The sequence below is a fragment of the Lolium rigidum genome, chromosome 6 (genome assembly GCF_022539505.1).
Source record: "Lolium rigidum isolate FL_2022 chromosome 6, APGP_CSIRO_Lrig_0.1, whole genome shotgun sequence".
Lineage (NCBI taxonomy): Eukaryota > Viridiplantae > Streptophyta > Magnoliopsida > Poales > Poaceae > Lolium > Lolium rigidum.
Genome location: NC_061513.1, coordinates 194,252,247 through 194,273,900, shown reverse-complemented (window position 1 = coordinate 194,273,900; position 21,654 = coordinate 194,252,247).

Sequence of the window (21,654 nt, the reverse complement as noted above, 5' to 3'; positions counted from 1 at the left end):
GTTACCATGCCCTTTGGCTTGAAAAATGCAGGTGCCACTTACCAACGTACGATGCAGCGCTGCCCGAAGGACCAAATTTGATGCGGGGTGGCCTTTGGACACCTCCTCACCAAGACCAACAAGTCCCCCAAGTAGACCAATGACACGGGCTCGAGTTAAAGCGCTACATGATAAGGTGAACTCGCTCCTCACTACCCTCGATCTTGGTACCCCATTGGATGGAATGCTACCTCATGCCGACACGCTTTGTGTTATTAGGTACGAGGTGCATCAAGACCCCGGAGAGGAGGACACACCATGGTCAAGAGGAGGAGAGGAGCAGCTGGACGAGAAGATGCACGTGGAGCTGGACCCGACGTCATCCGAAGCACACCAAGGAAGGGAAGGAGCCAGCCGGTCCAGGACCCGGTCTGACCGGATCCATGACCGGGCGCCCCGGTCCGAACCGGGTTCTCCGCTGACGGCAACCGGGCACGTTACTGCGCCTCCGGGACCCCTCTCCGGTCGCCCTGCGGTCTAGGACCCGGTCTGGACCGGACGCCCCGGTCCCAGGGCCGGTCTGACTGGGCTCCTGACCAGATTCGTCGACTTGCCTTGTCAAAACTTCTTAAGTCGTGTACTTCGTACCTTTTCGCCATGTGTCGCCCTGTAGGCCTATATAAGTACCCAGGACGCCCCTTTCACTCTTTAGACATAATCTGAGCATAAAACTACTTTTGAGCTTTGTCTCCCTAGGGTTAGATCCCCTTTGTAATCAAGGCTACTCTTGTTGAGGATTTGGATACTTGTGAGTGAGATTCTAGTGTGCTCCACTCTCTCTCTCTCTCGCCGGTCTTCGTCTCCAACCCCGATCTCTCATCCGGAATTCTACCTCATGTTTCTTCCGGTTGATTCTATTGGCGTGGTCCATCGAGCCACGAGAGTAAGAATTCGATTGTATCGGGTTGGCGTGCGTGTGTTCGTTCTTCGTGTTCTTCACGTTCTTCCTCCTCTCCCTCTTTTCCCCTTTTGAATTTGGGTCAATCGCGAGATCGGGCCACAAACTAGGTCTTAGACCTCATCATATGGTATCAGCAGCTCTTGGTTACCGCGAATTTGACCCCGCACCCACCCAATTTCTTCTCTAGAAAATTTTCCAAAAAAAAACCAAAAAATAGCCCTAAATTGCCTTTGGATGGATCTACCATTTTGTTGAGTTTATAGTGGTTTTGATCCGTGGATTTGGTGTTGTTAGTGTTGATCTACTGTTTCCCCCACCTTTTAGCCTCCAATTCCTCCATTTCCCTTCGATTTGATCTTTTGGCTTTGGTTTGGGGAAGAATAGGAGAGAGAAACACGAGCAGCCGGTTGAGTAACCGGTTGACCGGCCCCCAGACCGGACCAGCCGGCCCAGCACCCGGCCGACCGTCCACCAGACCGGAGCAGCCGGCCCCAGGCCCGGCCAGACCGGCCACTGGACCGGGTACCACTGCTAACACCACCGCCGACCACCACCACCACCATCATCGCAAGTTGAGTGTTCATCACCGCCTACACATCTTAGGTATAACTTGCATTACCCTTGTAACCCCTCTTCCTTTTGCGATCTATCCTTCCGAGCATTTCTTATCAAGTGTTACGAGACATTGCACGTGGCCTCGATTGTGAGGTGTGTGTGTAGTGTGGAGTCAAGCTTATAAGCAAGAACTCGTGTGGCAAAATAGTAAAAGCGAGGCTAACGCTAACATAGTGCGAGAAAAAGCAAGAAAAACACAAAAAGAGTACAAGTAGCACCATACATACAAAAGAGTGCAAGTGCCACCATACATACAAAAGAGTGCAAGTGCCACCGTATACAAAAGAGTAAAAAGCTTTTAAGCAAAAGAGAGAGAAGAGAAGAGAGGCCGCGTGTGAATCTTGTTGTCTCTCAAGTTGCAACCAAGCTTTGATCTCTTCTTGTGTTAGTGTGACACCGAGCACCACCTTGCATATAGGTTTTTGTTTTTCCGCTCATTCCTTGGTCGCACTAACCACGCTTATCCCGTGTGTTCGTTCCACAACTTTTCCGTGTTTATAGTGATCTCCACTTTGACACTTGATTTTTGGACCTTACCCACTTTTAACAACATACTCAATTTTGGATTTCATCTTTTGGCTTTCCACCATACTCACCTAACACCATATTTGCTAGCTTTTGTGTGTGGCTTTGCGTGTGTACCCGATACAATTGGTTTTGCTCTCTGTTCGGTTGATCGCCTCAATCCTATCACACCAAGGTAAGAGTGCGAGGTAGTTTTCTTCCACTAACATACACAACATAGTTCTTGTCTTGCTATCATGGATAGGCACGGAGACGAAGATCGGGAGGATGAAGTCTTACGCAACACCGAGCGGTTGGCTACCCAACACAATCTATGGGCACAACACCAAGAGTTCAAGGAGCAACTCACCTTGTTTGAGACACGCATCGACGAGCAACATGAAGAAGTGGCCCACAACTTCTCCCAAGTGAACCAAGATATATCTCTACTTCGTGAAGCTACGGACAACTTGCATGGCCAAGTAACGGCCAATGATGCAAACATGGAGCGGCGCATGGATAGTCTCGAGCGCGCCATCAACAACTTGGGCCGCCGACATCGACATCGCTCTACTTCCTCGTCATCATCAACCTCGTCACAAGATTACTACTCTCATGATCGCCATACGTCCTCAAGCTCCAACTCAAGGCATGGAGATCATCGTCAACCTCATCGCCCGCATGCTCGTCATGAAGACTCTCGCTCCAACTCAAGGCGAGGAGAATTCCATCGCCATGCTTGCCCCCATGAACGTCCTCCACAAGAACAAGTTCTTCACCAAGATCGTCATCAAGCGGATCGCCATGCCCACCATGGGCGTGACGACCAACCCCACGACAACGTCATCCACAACATGGAACCTGCACCTCATCGTGAACCACATGTTGATGCTCAAGACCAAGGTCATCAAGATCCACCGAGGCGTGATCTCCGAAATCACCCTCGCCATGACCAACGGGGAAGAGGAGAACTGCAACATGATCAAGATGAGAGGGCCATCCTTGGACGTCGTCAACAACCTCAACAACATCATCATCGTGAACCAAGTGAAGCTAGTGTACAACTTCAACACCAACCCAATGCTATGGTTGGCCGTGGAAGACCTCCTCTCCCACCTCAAGCCGCAAGAGATGAAGGCATCCGTCCTCGCCGAAGAAATTTGGAAGATGAAGAGAACATGTTCGGCAAGCTCAAGTTCAACATGCCCAAGTTAAAAGGTGAAGACGATGCCGAGGCCTACCTCTCATGGGCACTCAAGGTTGACAAGATCTTCCGCATCCACAACTACTCCGGTGCCAAGAAAGTGGCCATGGCATCTCTTGAGTTTGAAGATTACGTTAACACTTGGTGGGAGCAAGTACTCACTCTAAGGGAAGAAAAGGGTGAACCCCCAATTGACACTTGGGAAGAGATGAAGGAAGAGATGCAAGCTCGCTTTGTCCCCACACACTACATGACCGACCTCTTCAACAAACTCCAAAAATTGAAGCAAGGCACCAAGACCGTTGAGGAGTTCTACAAGGAGATGGAGTTAACTATGATGCGAGCCAACATCCAAGAGTCCGAGAACCAAACCATCGCTAGATTCTTCAATGGCCTCAACTACCCCATCAAGAGAATTGTGGAGTTCCAACAATATTCCAACATGGTTGAGTTGGTTCATCAAGCCTCCAAGGCCGAGCGCCAAGTGAATGAGGACATCAAGTACTCCAAGTCCAAGTCATACTTCACCTCCAAGCTCACTACAACACCTCCTTCAACAAGTGTCAAGCCTGCCGTGTCCTCTACACCATCCAAGCAACCGACTATCCAAAGTCGCATGAAGCAAACGGTGTCCTCCACCGCCTCCTCAAAGGCCTCTACGGGACCCTCTAATGTCACTTGCTTCAAGTGTGCGCACAAGGCCACAAATCCTTTGAGTGCAAGAACACCAAGGTCATGATCACTATGGAGAATGGCGACATAGAGACGCTAAGTGAAGGCGAATATGAAGCGCTTGTACAAGCCGCCGTCGCCAATGAAGAAGATTATGATGAAGAAAGTGGAGAAGACCCTCTCTTATGCATGCATGACCCAAGCCCTTCACTTGTGGTCACAAGGGTGCTAACAACTCAACCTTAAGCTATGGAAGACCAACGTTGCAACATCTTCCAAACCCGTGCCGGTATTGGTGGCAAGTCAATCAAGGTCATCATCGACGGAGGAAGTTGCCACAACTTAGCAAGCACCGAGTTGTGTGAGAAGCTCAACCTCACGCTTCGCAAGCATCCTCATCCTTACCATGTCCAATGATTAAGTGACAAGGGCAACGTCAAGATACAACATACCGTCACCGTCAACTTCAAGATTGGCCCCTATGAAGATACTATTGAGTGTGACGTATTGCCCATGACGGTGTGCCACATGTTGCTTGGCCGCCCATGGCAATTTGACAAGAAGGCTATACATGACGGATACTCAAATGCATACACCTTCACGGTCAAGGATAAGAAGTTTGAGCTTCGCCCAATGACTCCTAGCCAAATCATCGCGGACAATGCGAAGGCTTTAGCGAGGGCACAACACCACACCCACCATAGTGAGTTGAGAGGAGAGGGAGCGACCCACCAAAAGGAGAATGAGCGCCACAAGCCATACATGAGTTAGCGAAAGAGCGTCCTCCTAGCCACCAAAAGAGAGTGGAGAGAAGTGCAAGAAAACCCATCCACCACCTTGCACTATGTGCTTATTTGCAAGGGACCATCATCGGAGACTAACGACTTAACCAACATTCCTTCGTCTTTGTTGTCTCTTTTGAAGGAGTTTCAAGACGTCTTCCCCGACGAGCTTCGTCATGGACTTCCACCGCTTCGGGGCATAGAGCACCGCATCGACCTCATACCCGGTGCCCCGCTCCCAAACCGTGCCGCATACCGCACCAACCACGAAGACACAAAGGAGATTCAACGCCAAATACAAGATCTCCTCGCTAAAGGGTACGTTCGAGAAAGCCTTAGCCCTTGTGCCGTTCCGGTGATTCTTGTTCCTAAATCGGATGAGACGCAACGAATGGGTATGGATTGTAGACCCATCAATACCATTACCGTTCGTTACCGCCATCCCATACCGCGTTTAGATGACATGCTTGATGAGTTGAGTGGTGCCACGATTTTCTCTAAAGTCGATTTGTGTCGTCGTGGTGAACAAACAGATGCCATAGGATGGCTTATCTTGGGGCCGAATGGACGCTAGAGGATTCGGGGGAGGGTTTGTGACTAGATGGGATGAACTTCCGGATGGTTTCCTCAAGAGCTTGGCCAAGGCCAGAGGTTGAAGAAGAAAGACACAAGGATGAACTCGCTCTAGATCACCTTCTTCATTGATTTCTACAGTTTACGGGTTTGTGTTCGCAAGATCTCTCTCTCTCTCTCTTCGCGCCCGTGAAGGAGGCTGCCCCTCTCCTTATATAGGGGAGAGGGTGGCTTACAAGGCAAGAAACCCTAATGGCATCTTTGACTAGACAAACTACTTTACAAAGATACTTTATAAAGCTACTTTAATCATAGATGATGCCGGGGTCTTCTTTAAACGAGGAGGCCGACGTCCTCCGGCTTCTTTCATCGTCATCCTCCTCTTTATCGTCATGCCTTCGTATAAAGCTTCTTTGCTTAGCTCATCTTTGTCCTCTAGCTCTGGAGAGAATCTTTGACCAGTCCGCCGGCATGCTTTTCTTTCCGGCATCCCGGTGTCTTTTCTACCTGGTTCCGGTATACCCCTCTTGGGCATACCGGCACAGTCCTCTTAACCAAACTCTTATCTTACGCCCCGGTATGATGATTAAACCGGTATCCTGATGGCCTAAACCATCCGGTTTGGCATGCCTTTGGCATACCGGGGGTCATCCCCCCAACATTAGTCCCCGAAGCTGGTATAGTCTGGCGGATCCTATCCAACAGACCATGCCAGGTTCTTATGTCCTTGGATACCGGTTCAATCTTTCCGGCTCTTAGCTTAGATCCGGCATCTTTGCCCAGGCTTATGTTTTCTCTCGCTTGCAAGGCATTTCCCGGCATCTTATTCACCGGTATGTTAGTCATTAAATACTTCCTCGGCGAAGTCGAGAATATATTGGGTCCCGCGCCTGTCGGTGACATGCGCACTCGTGACTGACGCGCCAGTGTCAGGGGTCACTTCCCTTCGGCTTCCGCGCGTGCATTAACAGCTCCACAGCGGATCCCAACCACCTCTCTGGATCCGTGCGTACCTCCCTGTGGCTTTTCGCTATTGCGCGTGTATTACTGCGCCACGTGGCGGCCCATGGAGCGAACCGTCGCGGCCCACGGACTGAACCGCCGCGGTTCAGCGGTTTTCGGCCCACTTCTCTCTCTTCCTTTATAAGGGCAAACCGCTCCCCCTTCTTCTTCTTCTCGCATTCTCCAGTTCTTCGCGCACCAGTGTTCCTTGCTCTTGCTCCTCCGCTACTCCGTTCGCCGCTCGAGCTCCGCCGCCCAGCGAATCTTCGCTACTGCTCCGCCGGACGCCGCCGGACTTCGCCGCACGAAGGACCTCTGCGGTGCTGCAACTGCGGCTGCGACATTGGTGTTTCCTCAAGCTCCTTTCCACCTCGCCGTCGCCGGACTTCCTCGCCGACGGCAAGCTCACCAAACTACCGGCGAACTTCCTTCTCTGCGACTCCGCCGCCCCAGGTTAGGCCCAATCTAGGTTTACCCCTCTTTTGCTTGCTTTCCAGATCTCAACTCAGCAGAGTATTTACCTCTTCTTTTTCTTGCTTTTTCTCTCTTTCGTAGATCTTCGCGTGGGGGTAGTTCTTGGGATTCTTGTTTCTCTACACCAAATTGTATGTCTAGCGGGGAATCTTCCTCTACCTCTTCTTCTGCTTCTTCCTCCGTCAGCCGGCGTAGCAGATCCTCCGACGGATTGTCCGCTTATCTTGCCCAGATGGACACTGACTCCGGTAGCAATCACGAATCCGGTAGTTCTAGCGAAGCTTCCGGCACAGATTCTTCCGGTATCACCCGCGGGGCCTGGATGGGCCCCAACGTTAGCCAGTATGAGATCGACTGGCTCTACCGGTCCCGGAGGATTCCGGAAGGAGTAACCTGCCGGCTTCCTGGTGACGAGATTGAGCCGGTGGTTCAACCCGGTGAACGCGTTGTCTTTCTTGCTCACTTTGAGCGCGGCTTCGGCCTTCCCGCCTCTCCTTTCTTCCGGAGTTTCCTTGATTTTTACCAACTCCAACCTCACCATCTTCCCGGCAACACCATTTTCTACCTCTCCTGCTATGCCACCTTCATGGAGGCTTACATCGGCATTCATCCCACTCGCGAGACATTTGCCCGTTTCTTTGCTCTTCGGATCAACTCCGTTCAGGGCAAGGAAATTCCTAAACCCAAACCTCCCGCACAATGCGGGTCTTGCATCATCGGCTCCCGCCAGGGGAGCCCCTTTTTCAAGTTCTCCGGTCTCGAGTCATGCCGGCTATGGCAAGGGACCTTCTTCTATGTGAAGAACAACGGCGCCGCGGACCTCATCGACCTGCCGCCTTTCAATCCGGCGCCACCCACGAGGGCCAACTGGAGCTACAATCCGAAGGAGTCTCACATAGAGACCAACCGGATTATACGCTTCATGAGGCAGCTGATGAAGGACACCAACATCTGCTCTGACGATATTATCCGCATTTTTATCTCGCGGCGGGTGCTTCCTCTTAAGCGCCGCATGCATAAGATGAGCGAGATGTACGGTCCCGGTGATCCTACCAAGATCACCGGAATCCCCCTCAGCAAGAAAGACATCGTTCTCAAGGCTGGGCAGATCTGCCAGACTGCCATGCCGGAAGACTGGGAATGGGGCCTTCGGCCTCTCAGTTCCACTAACCCCCCGACCCAAGAAGTAAGAAATTACGCAACTCGGGTCGGTATACCGGTAACTTTTGCATTGTGACTAACTCCTTCTTCCTCCTTTACTTTTTAGGCCAAGGACCGCTTCCCTGCGATCGTATCTGAGCGGCGAGGCCCTTGCCGGAAGCGCGGTCTCGACAAATTTGACCCCGACCCCGTCATTCATTGGCGGGACCTGAAGATGGGCAGGACCCCAGCAGCGCGCCTCGGCAAGTCTCCGCCGGAACCAGCGGGTTCGTCTAACGAATTGACCTTGCTTGAGGTAGCTTTCCCTTTTGATCTCTCATACTCTTTTGTTATTGTTCCTCTGTAGATCTTTCCTCAGCCAACATCAACCCACAGGTTCACGAGCATGTCACCCCGCTGCAGGCCGAGGTTGGCCAGGAGTTCCTGGACAAACTCACCGGCGGGAGCAAGAAGAAGAAGGCCCCGGCGACAGATGCCGGTTCAAGCCAACCGCCTCCTGCCAAGCGCTTCCGGACTGAGTCCTTTGGGGGGAAGCAAGTAGGCACGAGGCGCTACAAGGGCAAGCAGATGCCCACCTCCTCCGGGTAAAGCACCGTTCTTTTGCTCGTCTCGTCTTTTGCCAAGTTCTTTTCCGGTTGCTTTTTTCCAACTCTTTCTTTTTCTCTCTTTCAGCCCTGCGCTCAAGCTTGGGCCCAGACCTGAGGGCTCTGCCGGCTCCGTGAGGACCTCAACTCCTCCTCCTCATTCAAGCCCGACACCATCTGGTGCCGGCAACATCTCTGCCTCCCCTCCGGGGGGCACTACAAGTTCGGGGCGCGCGGCCCCTAAATCTCCTGATCACCGCGCGGAGGAGGATCTTACCTCCCCTCCTGAAACCCGAGACACCGGCGCCAGCAACATCGGCGCCGAAGAAGAAGCTGCCGGGCGGGCGGAACCTTCGGTTCCTCCCGTCCAGAAAGAGAAGAAGAAGAAGAGTTCACGCTCTTCTCCCTCCAAGGCCGTGCCGGAAACTTCCGTGCCGGCAACATCTACATCAGCGCCAGAAGCTCCAACTCCTGAGCATACTGGCGCCACACCAACGCCGCCGCCGGAAACCTCTGTCCCTGAGGCAACCGGGGCCACGCCAACGCCTCCGCCGAGCCAAGGGCCTCCCAGGACTACGCCAAAACCGCCGCCGGCGGCCCCCAAGATCACCCAATTTCTCAAGCCGGGGGCGTCCCGCGGAAAGGCCGTGGACGGCGAGCGCATCTAGTGGCTCGCGGTCTCTAGTGCTGCATGTCGGGCCCGCCGCCTGCCGCGGTCCAAGAAAAACCTTCCGGCCTCCTGGGCCGGATCGTTGAGCTGAAGCGCGAGGGCAAGGACTTGGGGCATCCGCTGATTACGGCTGAGAAGTGGAATCGGGCGGATGTGTCCGCGGCTACGCGCGGTGTGGGAAAGGACCGGCTTCCCATCATTGATCCCGCCGGCCCCAAGTGCACCGAAGGGCATTTCATCCGGCTGAAGCGCGTCGTGCGGGGAGTTTGACAACGCCCGGCATGACGCCACCGGCAACGTGGTGGTAAGTTCCACCAAGCTTCTAGTAATTTTTGTTGATGTCGGTTTTATTCTTTCCGGATTTATATATATCCTCCCGGTCCCGAGTTTTGGGTTGAGAGCGCAGCTCTTAGCGCAAAACTTTATTTAAAGATACCGCAAACTCCCAGTCCCCGAGTTTTGGGTTGAGAGCGCAGCTCTTAGCGCAAAAACTTTCTTTAAGGAATTTTTCGAAACCGGCATCTTTTTCACTATCGTTCTCGTCTGAACAGAGCACGGCGGACGCCCGCAAGCAGCTCTTCGAGGAGCTTCTCTGGGAGCACCGGGACCTCTCTGAGGCGCATAGCAAATGCCAAGGTAACTTCTTGCGCCTCCGGCATCTTTTTTACCGGAAGGCTTTCTTTTCTTTTCTTTGTTACTCACAAGTTTTTCGCATAACAGCTATCCCGGAAGCCTCCATTGAGGCCCTCAAGGTCCAGGTTGCTGCACTCCAAGGTACAGCTTCCTTTTTTCCGGTTAACCTGCTTTTTCCGCATTGCATCTGTGTAACTTTGCCAATCATCTTCTTTCCGGTTTTCAGAGGAGAAGGACAAACTTGTCTCGAAGCACCGGGAGGAGCTAAGCGCCCGGAAGGCCGGCTACCAAGAGCTCAAGGACCGGCTTATCCGGCTTGGCCTTGACCATGCTAAAGCGCCGAAGGCCACCGAAGGCTGCCGCGGAGGCTAGGCTCAATGAGGCGCTGGAGGATGCCGGCAACGCCAACGTGGTGCTGCAGGCTGAGCTGGAGGAGGCCACCAAAGCGCTGAAAACAGCTGAGGGCCAGGCCGCCAAGGTGCACAAAACCGCCGCGGAGGAGGCCGCCAGGGCACAGAAAGCAGCCGAGGACGAGGTCGCGCGGATGAAGGCGGAACAGAAGGAGTACGACCTTCTGGTTACGCGGACTGATGCGCTTGCCCTCCGTACGTTTTTCTTTTCTCTTTTCCGATTTCTGCTTATAAGCTTATCTGTTCCGGTAACATGCACTTAGCTTCTTTTCGTTGTCTTGCAGGGCTCTTTCCGGATTCCCAGACTCACGCTGTGAAGAAGGTCGAAGAGCACCGGGCTGCCCAGGGGTGCAAGGAATTGGCTGCGGCCTGGGATCCTTATGACCACCTGGTTGCGCTGAACTCGCGTGTCTCCCACATGTGCTGCGTGGACCGGAACCTTGCGGACATTCCGGAGGTGGCCGCCCAGCTCTTCGAGACTCTCCGGCTCGGAGAAGTGGTGCCGGACAACTTCTCCCTCATCGGCGACCGCCCGAAAGGTGCCGGCCGAAGGATCCGGGAGTGGCGGTGCTCTGCTGCCCGCGCCGGAGCAGACTCAGCGCTCCGCGTTGCCTGCTCCTGGTACCCGGAGCTGGACCTGGACGCCCTCATCGGTGTACGCGAAGGAGCTCCCACCGATTTGGACCCGGTCCTCACCGCCAAGCGGCAGGATCGTGCGTACCACATCGCGGAGTACGCCAAGATGCGCACCTTCATCCCCCCTCCTGAAGACGTCAAGGACTATCTGAGCGAGGAGGAGGAAGATGAAGGCGAAGATGAGGGTGCCGAGGATGTGCCACCAGAAGCTCCTGAGGCCAGCGCTGCTCCCCCTGAAGCCCCTGCCCCTTGAATGCTTGCTTGGATAAGAAGTTTACCTGCTCCTGCTCACTTTGTAATAGAACTTGTTAAATTCTACCCCGGTATGCCGGGCTTTATGATGTAAGTTAAAACTCATCCTTTTGGTTTGTCGGTACAACAGTTTATGCCGGTATGCTGCACCGGTAAGCAATTAACTTATGTTTGTCTTAGTATATTTGCTTGTTGATTCGCTTTTTCTTGCACTGCAATGATTTCGAAATTGTTTCCGCATCCAATGGATGCATACTTGGCTCTTTTGCCTTGGCTCTGCCTACCTTCTCTGGGCATTTTTGGCGTACGAGCACAAAGTTCTTTTACCAAGCAAGCATTTTCTTGAACTTAGAAATAACTCGAAATTTTTGCAAAAAACCGGTATAACCGGGGTTAGTTAAATTTTTCCGGATTGTTCTTTCCCGCTCTCCCTTTCTGCAGTTCATGTGCTTATCCCCTACCGGTTTATCTTGCTTGCCATGAAGCCAAGTTATGGACAACAGCAAAGTCGGAGACTCCGGTAAGGTCTAGCACACTACTAAACCGGAAAGAAAAAACATTCAATAGGCAACCGGTAAACAGAAAAAATAGACATGTTACATGTAATTTAGGAAGGACAGTCCCCGGGATTCATTCGAGGTTCCGACATCTTTTATTCATAGCAAATAAAGTACAAAAAGGAACTTCTTACAACCTCAAGCGTAGAAAGGACGCAACAAAGCTACATTCCATGGACGCTTGGTCTCCTCTCCGGACCTGTCCGCCTTTCCTTTCTTCCACTCCTGTGCATCAATTAGGTAGTAGGCATCATTGTGGAGAGCTTTTCTCACAATGAAAGGTCCTTCCCATGGCGGGGAAAGTTTGTGCCGGCCTTCAGTGCGCTGCACCAGGCGTAGCACCAGGTCTCCTTCTCGGAATACTCTCGGGTTAACCTTCCGGCTGTGATATCGTCGGAGATTTTGCTGGTAGATGGCTGTTCTTGCCAATGCTAATTCTCTTGCTTCTTCTAGCAAGTCCACATCATTTTCTCGGGCTTCCTTTACCTCTTCTTCGGTATAGAGTTGCACCCTTGGCGAATCATGGAGAATGTCGGTTGGTATGACCGCTTCTGCTCCATAAACCATAAAGAATGGAGTGTATCCGGTAGACCGGTTTGGAGTTGTTCTTATACTCCACAGTACCGATGGTAGCTCATCGAGCCAACACCCCGGCGATTTTTCCACCGCATCAATGAGTCTCGGTTTGATACCGGAAAGTACCAAAGCGTTTGTTCTTTCAACTTGGCCATTGCCTTGTGGATGTGCTACTGAGCACAAATCCAACCGGGTGTTTTTATCTTCACAGAATCGCTTGAATTCTCCTTGGGCAAAATTTGAGCCATTATCAGTTATGATACTGTGTGGGTATCCATACCGCAGGATTACGTCTTTTAGAAATTTCACTGCTGTGTGGCCATCACACTTTGCGATAGGCTTCACTTCCAGCCAATTGGTGAATTTATCCACCATTACCAAGATGTGGGTCATGTTTCCCCTTGCGGTTTTGAACGGTCCAACCATGTCCAGGCACCAAACAGCAAACGGCCATGTTAACGGTATGGTTTTCAAACCGGAAGCTGGGGTATGATTTTGCTTGGCGTACCTACGGCAACCATTGCATTTTCTTACTAAATCCTCAGCATTGTCCAAGGCCGTGGGCCAGTAGAACCCATGCCGGAATACTTTCGCTACCAGCGCCCTTGATGAAGCGTGGTGCCCGCATTCTCCTCGGTGAATTTCCTCGAGCAGTTCTTTTCCTTCTTCTGGTTCCACGCACCTTTGGAGGACACCGGTAACACTTCTCTTGTATACCTCGCCATTGATGATGGTGTAGGCTTTGGACCTTCTTTGTATCCTTCTGGATTCGTTTTCGTCAACCGGCAAGGTGCCGTTGATCAGGAATTCCTTAATAGGTTTAACCCAAGATGGTGCCTCTCTGACCACGAACACCGGCACGTCTATGTCCATGCTGTCCACAAGCATTGCCTTTTCCGGTATGGGCATCGTAGTCCCCGAGTTTACCGGCACAGTCCCCGAGTCTGCCGGAATAGTCCCCGGGTTTCCTTCGTCAATATCCATTGGCACCACATGCGACTCCGGTACGAAAATTGATTCCGACTCCGGACTTGGCTTGATTGATGGAATTCTCAAGTGTGCCAAGGCTATTCCGGGAGGAATTTCTTGCCTAGATGAGCCCAGCTTGGACAAAGCATCCGCAGCTTCATTTTCCGCACGCGGTACATGGTGAAACTCACACCCTTCGAAGAAACCGGCAATCTTTTGCACGTGAAACCGGTACGAGGCCATGTTGGCATCTTTTGCGTCCCAATGTGTTGACGTCAGAAACCCCCTGGCGGGCAGAGACGGGCAACACAGTAGAGCCGGGAACAACTAGGGCTGCGGCTGGCCCCAGTCCCTCTGAGCGACGGCCCGCAAAGCCTCCTGGTCACACGTCCGATGCTGTCGCAAGGGCGTGCCACCTGACCTATACCTGGTCGGGAAGGTGTGGATGATGCCTCGCTTAGTTTCCTGCAGGGCACACACGTAAACGTTAAATACGAGCCTCGATCGGCTCTCGAGTTATCCCGTGAATCGGCTCAAAGAGCCGATCCACCCATGATTCAGACAAGGTGTCCGAATATATGGTGGTCCTGCTTGATCAGGATAAAGCTGACATGATCTACGACGATTTAGGGTTTTCACCGCATAATCGGATCATCCTACTCACGATTGGGCCTCGCGCTCGCGCACGGTGACCGTAAGCCGATCCTAGACAGGGCCTAAAAACCAACACGAGGTTGATCCCCGGAACATCCTTTCTAGGGCTAGCAAACGTCACCCTACACGCCGCTGGATCCTCCAACCCTTTGTAAGGCCTAACTTTTGCGGATGTTAAACTAATCCTTGATGAAACAAGGAGCAACCGTAACGGATCGAATCTACTAAATAAAGATCAAGCGGGGTGCCGCCCCTACACCTAAGATAGGTGTAAGGGCGGCTAGACATGCAAGGGTTGCACTACGATAGCATGTAATTCGAAGAACAATGCTAACCCTAACATGTCTAAGATAACTACGTTGCTCGCCATCAAAAAGGCTTCAGCACGAGCAACGCATGAACAACGTGGGCAGGCTTGTGCTGCCTAGATCGCAAGATGCGATCTAGGCAGCATGGTGCTTACCGGAGAAACCCTCGAGACGAAGGAGTTGGCGATGCGCCGAGATTTGTTTGTGGTTGAACGTTGGTTGTTGTTTATTCCATAAACCCTAGATACATATTTATAGTCCAGAGGACTTTCTAATGTGGGCGTGCACTAAACCGTGCACGGGTAAAACTCTAACTTCTAAACTAAGATGCGATCTAATATGTTACAGATACATGGGCAATTTAGCCCAACTTGATATAAAAGGCCGATTCACGTATTCCTTCTATGTATATTCTTCAAATCCATCTTGATCGCGGCCCACCTCTGACTTGGTCAAATTCTGGTGATAACACATGCCCCCCTGGTTTTGGAAATGATATTTCCAAAATCATTATGCTCTTCTTTCGTCGGGTCATGTCGTGGCAGAACCGTTGCAGTATCCGTCATCATGATGCCCTGCCTTCTCAACTTCTCCGCGTGACCTGGCAGTTTTTTTTTTAGGCACCACTTCCTCGGAAACTGCTGTGGCATTAAACTTCCACTATATCCCCTTTTATTTAACCGCTCCACACAGTTTATTCCTGCATCTCCTTCGCATTAGCACTCCAAAAGCCCTCCTGCGCCACCATGTCCTCTTCCTCCTCTGCTTCATCGGATCTTTCCACCCAGTCCTCTTCGTCCCGCGAGCCGACACCGGAGCCGAACCCGGCGGAGGTCCACGCAGCCAACATCCGCCGCGCCATTGAGTCCGGGGAGGAGTCTAGCCATGACTTCTCCCTCTGGTCGGAGGACGACAAGTCCCTGACCGACGGGGAAAGCGACCTCCTCTTCCTCGCCGACGGGGAAACGGAGGAGGAGAGCGACGACGATCGCTTCTCCTGTGACTTCACCTCTCCCGAGGAGGAGGGGGAGGAAGAAGAGGAGGAGGAGGAGGACGACACCTCCTCCGACGAGCCTCCGGCCAAGCGGTTCTGCCCTTGGCCGGGAAACCTCAGCCGACTTCGACGGTGGTGACGACGACGACGCTGACGAAGAAGACGAGGACAATGAGGGCCCGGTCGGCGGCCATTGGAGCGACGACGAGCCCGCCGGGAGCAGCGCCGACAGCGGCGACGACGGCGACGACGAGGGCAGCGACGGCCCGTAGATAGGACATCTAGCATAGGACCAGTAGCGAGTAGATGGGGCCATGTATCCCCTAGTACTTCCTTTTGAGAGCAATCAGCTCCTTATGTAAGAAATCTATCAATGAAGAACTTTCCCCAACCTGATTTTGCCGATTCCTTTTAGCTTATCTTAGCCGATTTCCTCTCATACTGATCTTGCCGATTCGTCCCCTTTGCCAATGCGTAACGAGCCGATAGCAACGCATCGGTCCTTCGACATTTACCCTTCCATCCTTCAACTGATGATTCTCTTTCCGGTAGATACTGTGGGATTTCCAGGAGAGCCCTTAAATTTCCCCCACCGGTTTCAGCGATCCTCTTCAGCGAGCGCTCATCATTTTGCGAAGAAGGTTGCGACGAAAGATCAGCCGATGGTACCCCAATCGGCTCCTCAATAGAGCATCTACCAGGCCTGTTGCCCCCCGAGTCTCAGCCAAGGCAAAACAGAGACGAGGATGCGCAAATTAGCTGAATGGGCCTGGGCTTGATCATGCAGAGCCAGCCGATTTGAACACAAATCGGCTTCCCAGAGCAGAGAGCCTTCAAGGTGAGCTGCCCCCCGAGTTTCTTCAGTCCGCTTCTAGCGCCTTGCTGGTCAGATCGGCTCCTTTCCTTTGGGGGATCTAATGCAATCCATCCTTGACCTGATCTGCACGTCCCGGCTGCTCTTGGCATTGTTCTTGAAGAGAGGATCCGAGCCCTTGAACCACTCCATTGAGGAGTTCTTCCATTAAAATCTCCCTTCGTGCTCCATTGACCCTCTGATCGTAAAAGTTATTCCTCTTGAGTCGATGGCCATGCATCGGCTTTCATATCCTTAAGTCGATGTCTGCTGCATCGGCTGTGCTCAAAAAATTACGAATTTCTGAATTTTTACGGCCGATTTAAGCATCGGCCCCCATACTTCAATACCCATCACCAAAGGATGAGACACTTCCACTGCATATCCTCGTGTTTTATCCACCTGGGTGCCCCCCCGAGCCGATTCTGTCAAGAGAATTGATGGTATCGGCTCTGTTGGATAACATGTTGAACCCAGGCAGAATGGATGGTGAGGATAATTTTGGCCGATTGCTGGAATCGGCCTCCACGTTGCTTGCTCGGTGAAGGTTTTGTAATGTCCCTTCATACATCTTTTGGGGCCGATCACAAGGATCAGCCTCGCCGCGTTTGCTCATTGACGTGCTCTTGCTACTCGTTCAGGCCGGTAGATAAAACCAGCCCAATCTCTGACTTTATCCTGTTGGCGCGCTTGCTGTCGTCCACCTTGAGTGCATCGTGCAAACGTGGAGCACTAAGCTTCGTCGGAAGAACGAGCACCATGTTGTGCCAGCCGATGTTTCATCATCGGCTTTCCTTTGCTTGGGGCGCCACTCCATTTTCCGTGGACGACCCTCTTCATCCAGGGTTCGCTGAACCTTCGCAGCCAGATCAGGCCTTGCCTTCCCCAATGTATGCAAGTATAACCTCTCGGCTTCCTCCAGGCCGCGCAATCGCTGAACCCTGCGTTTCTGGGAACGGCTGAGTCCATCAGGGCACCACCTTGGCCGATGGTACCTGTCTTCTTCTTCTTCTTCTTGTCCCTCGTTTTCTGAATCCTCGAGATCTTCCCATCGAGGGGACTCAGCGCGTTTGCTTTGTGGCGGGAGAGGCCCTAAGCGCTCGAACACGGACACATTGGCTGCCTCCTTCTTCTTCCGGTTGCATTCTGGGCAATTGCCGATTGTTGGCAATCAGCTCATTCCTGAATCCCAGCAGTGTCTGAAGAAGGGACAATCCCAGTGCCTGTCCTCGTCGTCTCGCTCCATTGCCTTTTCCTTGGCACAACGCTCGTGCTCCTCCTCATCGCAATTATGCCGACGATGTCTTCTGGCTTCTCTAGCCAGACGATCCCTTTCATCATCATCGCTGGACCGTCGGCGTTGGTCATACTGACTCACATACTTGTTGAGGAGGTGATCAGAGAGAGGTCGCTGATATCTTATGTTCTTCACTTCTCCCTCTGTTACGTAGCGCTTGCCATCTTGGCGGAGCCGATCGCTTGGAGCGGCTTCCTCTGTGTCTTTGCTGTGAGAGCAGCTGCCCTCATCTCCATCCTTGCCAGCGTGGTGCCCAGATCCTACCATGTTGATGCTGATCGAAGACCCTGGCTGGCAACCTTCATGGTAAGAATACTCCACCATGTTAACGGCGGGGAAGGGGTGTGTGTCGACCTTCATGGCGTACTGGTTGAAAATTAACCGTCCATTTTCTATCGCCATTTGGATCTGCTGCCGCCACACCCTGCAGTCATTGGTGGTGTGGGAGAACGTGTTATGCCATTTGCAGTATGGCTTTCCATTCAGCTCCTGCACCGTGGGGATCTTGTGGCCTTCGGGTACCTTTATATGCTTCTCCGTGAGCAAGAGATCGAAAATCTGCTCAGCTTTGGTCACGTCGAAGTCGAACCCTTTTGGAGGAACTTGTGGCTTCACCCACTTACAGGACACGGGGCTTGTCGTCCGAGTCCATTCAGCTACTCGCTACCTCCCGATCTCCCATAGCGCCTTCATCTTCGTACGCCTCAACCAGGACCACCGCACGCTTGAATTTGTCCTGGTAAACATCTCGGGTGGCGCTGTTCATATGCCGACGACTTCGCACCATGTGCGCCAACGAAGGGTAGTCCGCTTGGGAGGCCACGTCCTTGATCGATGATGAGAGATCCACCACCGCCAACTCGACTGCTTCTTTTTCGCTTACGTGAACCGAAAAGCATCGGTTCCTAATGGTCCTGAAGCGCTGGATGTATTCGCCACGGTTTCCCCGCGCTTACGTCGTACTTGAGCAAGATCGGCTATACCAGCCTCGGAAGCTTCGAGTGATGCCGAAGGTGGAACTCGCTCCTCCAATCGCTTCCAAGTCCGGACCGAGTTCGGTGGCGGCGATGTATACCACCCGAAAGCCGATCCCGTGAGGGACCGTGCGAAGAACCTCACACGCAGCTCGTCTGATGCTGAGATAGTGCCCAGCTGTGCCAAATATCGGCTCACATGCTCGATGGAGCTGGAACCATCCGATCCACTAAACTTTGTAAAGTCCGGGAGCCGATATTTGGGAGGTAGCGGAATCAATTCGTACTCGTTGGGGTACGGCTTGGTATAGCCGATTGTCCTCCTTTTCGGCATCATGCCGAATTGGTCTTTTAGGATCGTACAAATCTCATCCGCGGTGATGGCCGAAGGCGATGGACCTTGAAGATTCGCCGGGGTGGCGTACTTGGCCAGCCATGCTTGCTTTTCCGGTTCTGAGCCAACTGCAGGAGCTGGGCTCTGGAGGTTCGTCGGAGTGGCGTACTTAGCTAGCCACATTTGCTTCTCAAGATCTGCTCCTGACGTTCCTCCTGCCGTTCCAGAGGCCCCTGCTGTCGCAACCTGGTTTGAGAGTGCCCAGGTGCTGCCGTCTGGTATGTATGCGCACGCGTATCCGTGCGGGATCTCCTTGGGCGCCTCCGGTAGGAATTGGCAGTCACTAGGATCACCACCAATTTTGTAGACGACATATGCCGATGAGTTCGGCACTTCTGGTGCTGCCCATGCGAATGGCAGCGGTGGATGGGACTGGAGTGCCATCTCTCCCTTGTAAGTCCCCAAAGCTGGTCCTGACGGAGAATACCGGTGGCTCATGATTTCCTGGACCACGCGCAGAGCTACACACTCCAAGGTGTTCACCAGGCTCTCAGAGTGGCGGTGCAGCGAATGAGCCACCATGTAGTTGATCTCCTGACGCAGCGACCTGGTGCGTTCTTCTGACGGGGCGGACAGGTCCACTCCATCGAGTGCGCCTTCAGGTGTGAAACCCTTCCACCTGACGCCATGGGAGCGGGTTCGGTGAAAGAGCCGATGAGTTCGGCTTCGAGGGTTGCCTTGATCTCGTCATGTTTCTTCTTGAGCTCATCAGGCAGATCCTCGTACTTGACCGGAGTGCTTTCCGCCATCTCGGATGCAGACGGCGATGTGGTGGATGTCGAAGGTCGTCCCACCGGGCGTGCCAGAATGTGTTGACGTCAGAAACCCACCGGCGGGCAGAGACGGGCAACACAGTAGAGCCGGGAACAACTAGGGCTGCGGCTGGCCCCAGTCCCTCTGAGCGACGGCCCGCAAAGCCTCCTGGTCGCACGTCCGATGCTTATCACAAGGGCGTGCCACCTGACCTATACCTGGTCAGGAAGGTGTGGATGATGCCTCGCTTAGTTTCCTGCAGGGCACACACGTAAACGTTAAATACGAGCCTCGATCGGCTCTCAGGTTGTCCTGTGAATCGGCTCAAAGAGCCGATACACCCATGATTCAGACAAGGTGTCCGAATATATGGTGGTCCTGCTTGATCAAGATAAAGCTGACATGATCTACGATGATTTAGGGTTTTCACCGCATAATCGGATCATCCTAATCACGATTGGGCCTCGCGCTCGCGCACGGTGACCGTAAGCCGATCCTAGACAGGGCCTAAAAACCAACACGAGGTTGATCCCCGGAACATCCTGTCTAGGGCTAGCAAACGTCACCCTACACGCCGCTGGATCCTCCAACCCTTTGTAAGGCCTAACTATTGCGGATGTTAAACTAATCCTTGATGAAACAAGGAGCAACCGTAACGGATCGAATCTACTAAATAAAGATCAAGCGGGGTGCCGCCCCTACACCTAAGATAGGTGTAAGGGCGGCTAGATGTGCAAGGGTCGCATAACGAAAGCATGTAATTCGAAGAACAATGCTAACCCTAACACATCTAAGATAACTACGTTGCTCGCCATCAAAAAGGCTTCGAGCACGAGCAACGCATGAACAACGTGGGCGAGGCTTGTCTTTGCCTAGATCGCAAGATGCGATCTAGGCAGCATGGTGCTACCGGAGAAACCCTCGAGACGAAGGAGTTGGCGATGCGCCGAGATTTGTTTGTGGTTGAACGTTGGTTGTTGTTTATTCCATAAACCCTAGATACATATTTATAGTCCAGAGGACTTTCTAATGTGGGCGTGCACTAAACCGTGCACGGGTAAAACTATAACTTCTAAACTAAGATGCGATCTAATATGTTACAGATACATGGGCAATTTAGCCCAACTTGATATAAAAGGCCGATTCACGTATTCCTTCTATGTATATTCTTCAAATCCATCTTGATCGCGGCCCACCTCTGACTTGGTCAAATTCTGGTGATAACACAATCTCCGGAACACTGTTGTACCACAAGATCTGAGTCTCCATAGCAAATGATCCGGTGCGCACCGATTTCTTTTGCGACCTTAAGCCCATGGATCAAAGCCTCGTATTCAGCGACATTGTTTGATGCCCTGAAATGCACTTGCAAAACATACCGGAGATGATCTCCCTTTGGTGAGGTGAGTACCACACCGGCACCCAGACCCTCTTTGAGCTTGGATCCGTCAAAGTGCATCTTCCAGTATTCTATCTTATGTTGTGGCGGTTTGTACTGCATTTCTGCCCAGTCAACCAAGAAATTAGCTAAAGCTTGCGATTTTATGGCATCTCTTCTTTCATATACCGGTACGTATGGCGATAACTGAATTGCCCATTTTGCAATCCGGCCGCTGGCGTCCTTGTTGCCCATGATATCGGAGATGGTGCTTCGCTCACCACATTCATGGGGTGCTCCTCAAAGTAGTGCTTGAGCTTTGTGGCGGCCATGAACACGCCGTAAGTCATCTTTTGGAAGTGTGGGTAGTTTTGCTTCGAGGAGGAGAGCACTTCACTCAGGTAGTATACCGGCTTCTGCACGGTTTTTCCTTCCTCTTCTCGTTCTACCACAACCACAACACTAACCACCCGGTTCGTTGCCGCTATGTAAAGCAACATGGGTTCCCTTTCTAAAGGTGAAGCCAAGATTGGAGCCGTTGCGAGCATGGTTTTTAGCTCTTTAAACGCCGCGTCTGCCTGAGGGGTCCAAACGAACGTATCGGATTTTTTCATTAGAGCGTATAGCGGTAAAGCTTTTTCTCCTAGCCTGCTTATGAACCGGCTTAGCGATGCCAAGCTTCCGGTAAACTTTTGCACATCTTTTAGTTCTCGTGGGACAGTCATTCTTTCTATTGCCCGTATCTTTACCGGATTGACTTCAATGCCCCGGCTTGACACAAGGAAACCAAGCAGCTTGCCGACAGGGACGCCGAAGGTGCATTTTGCCGGATTAA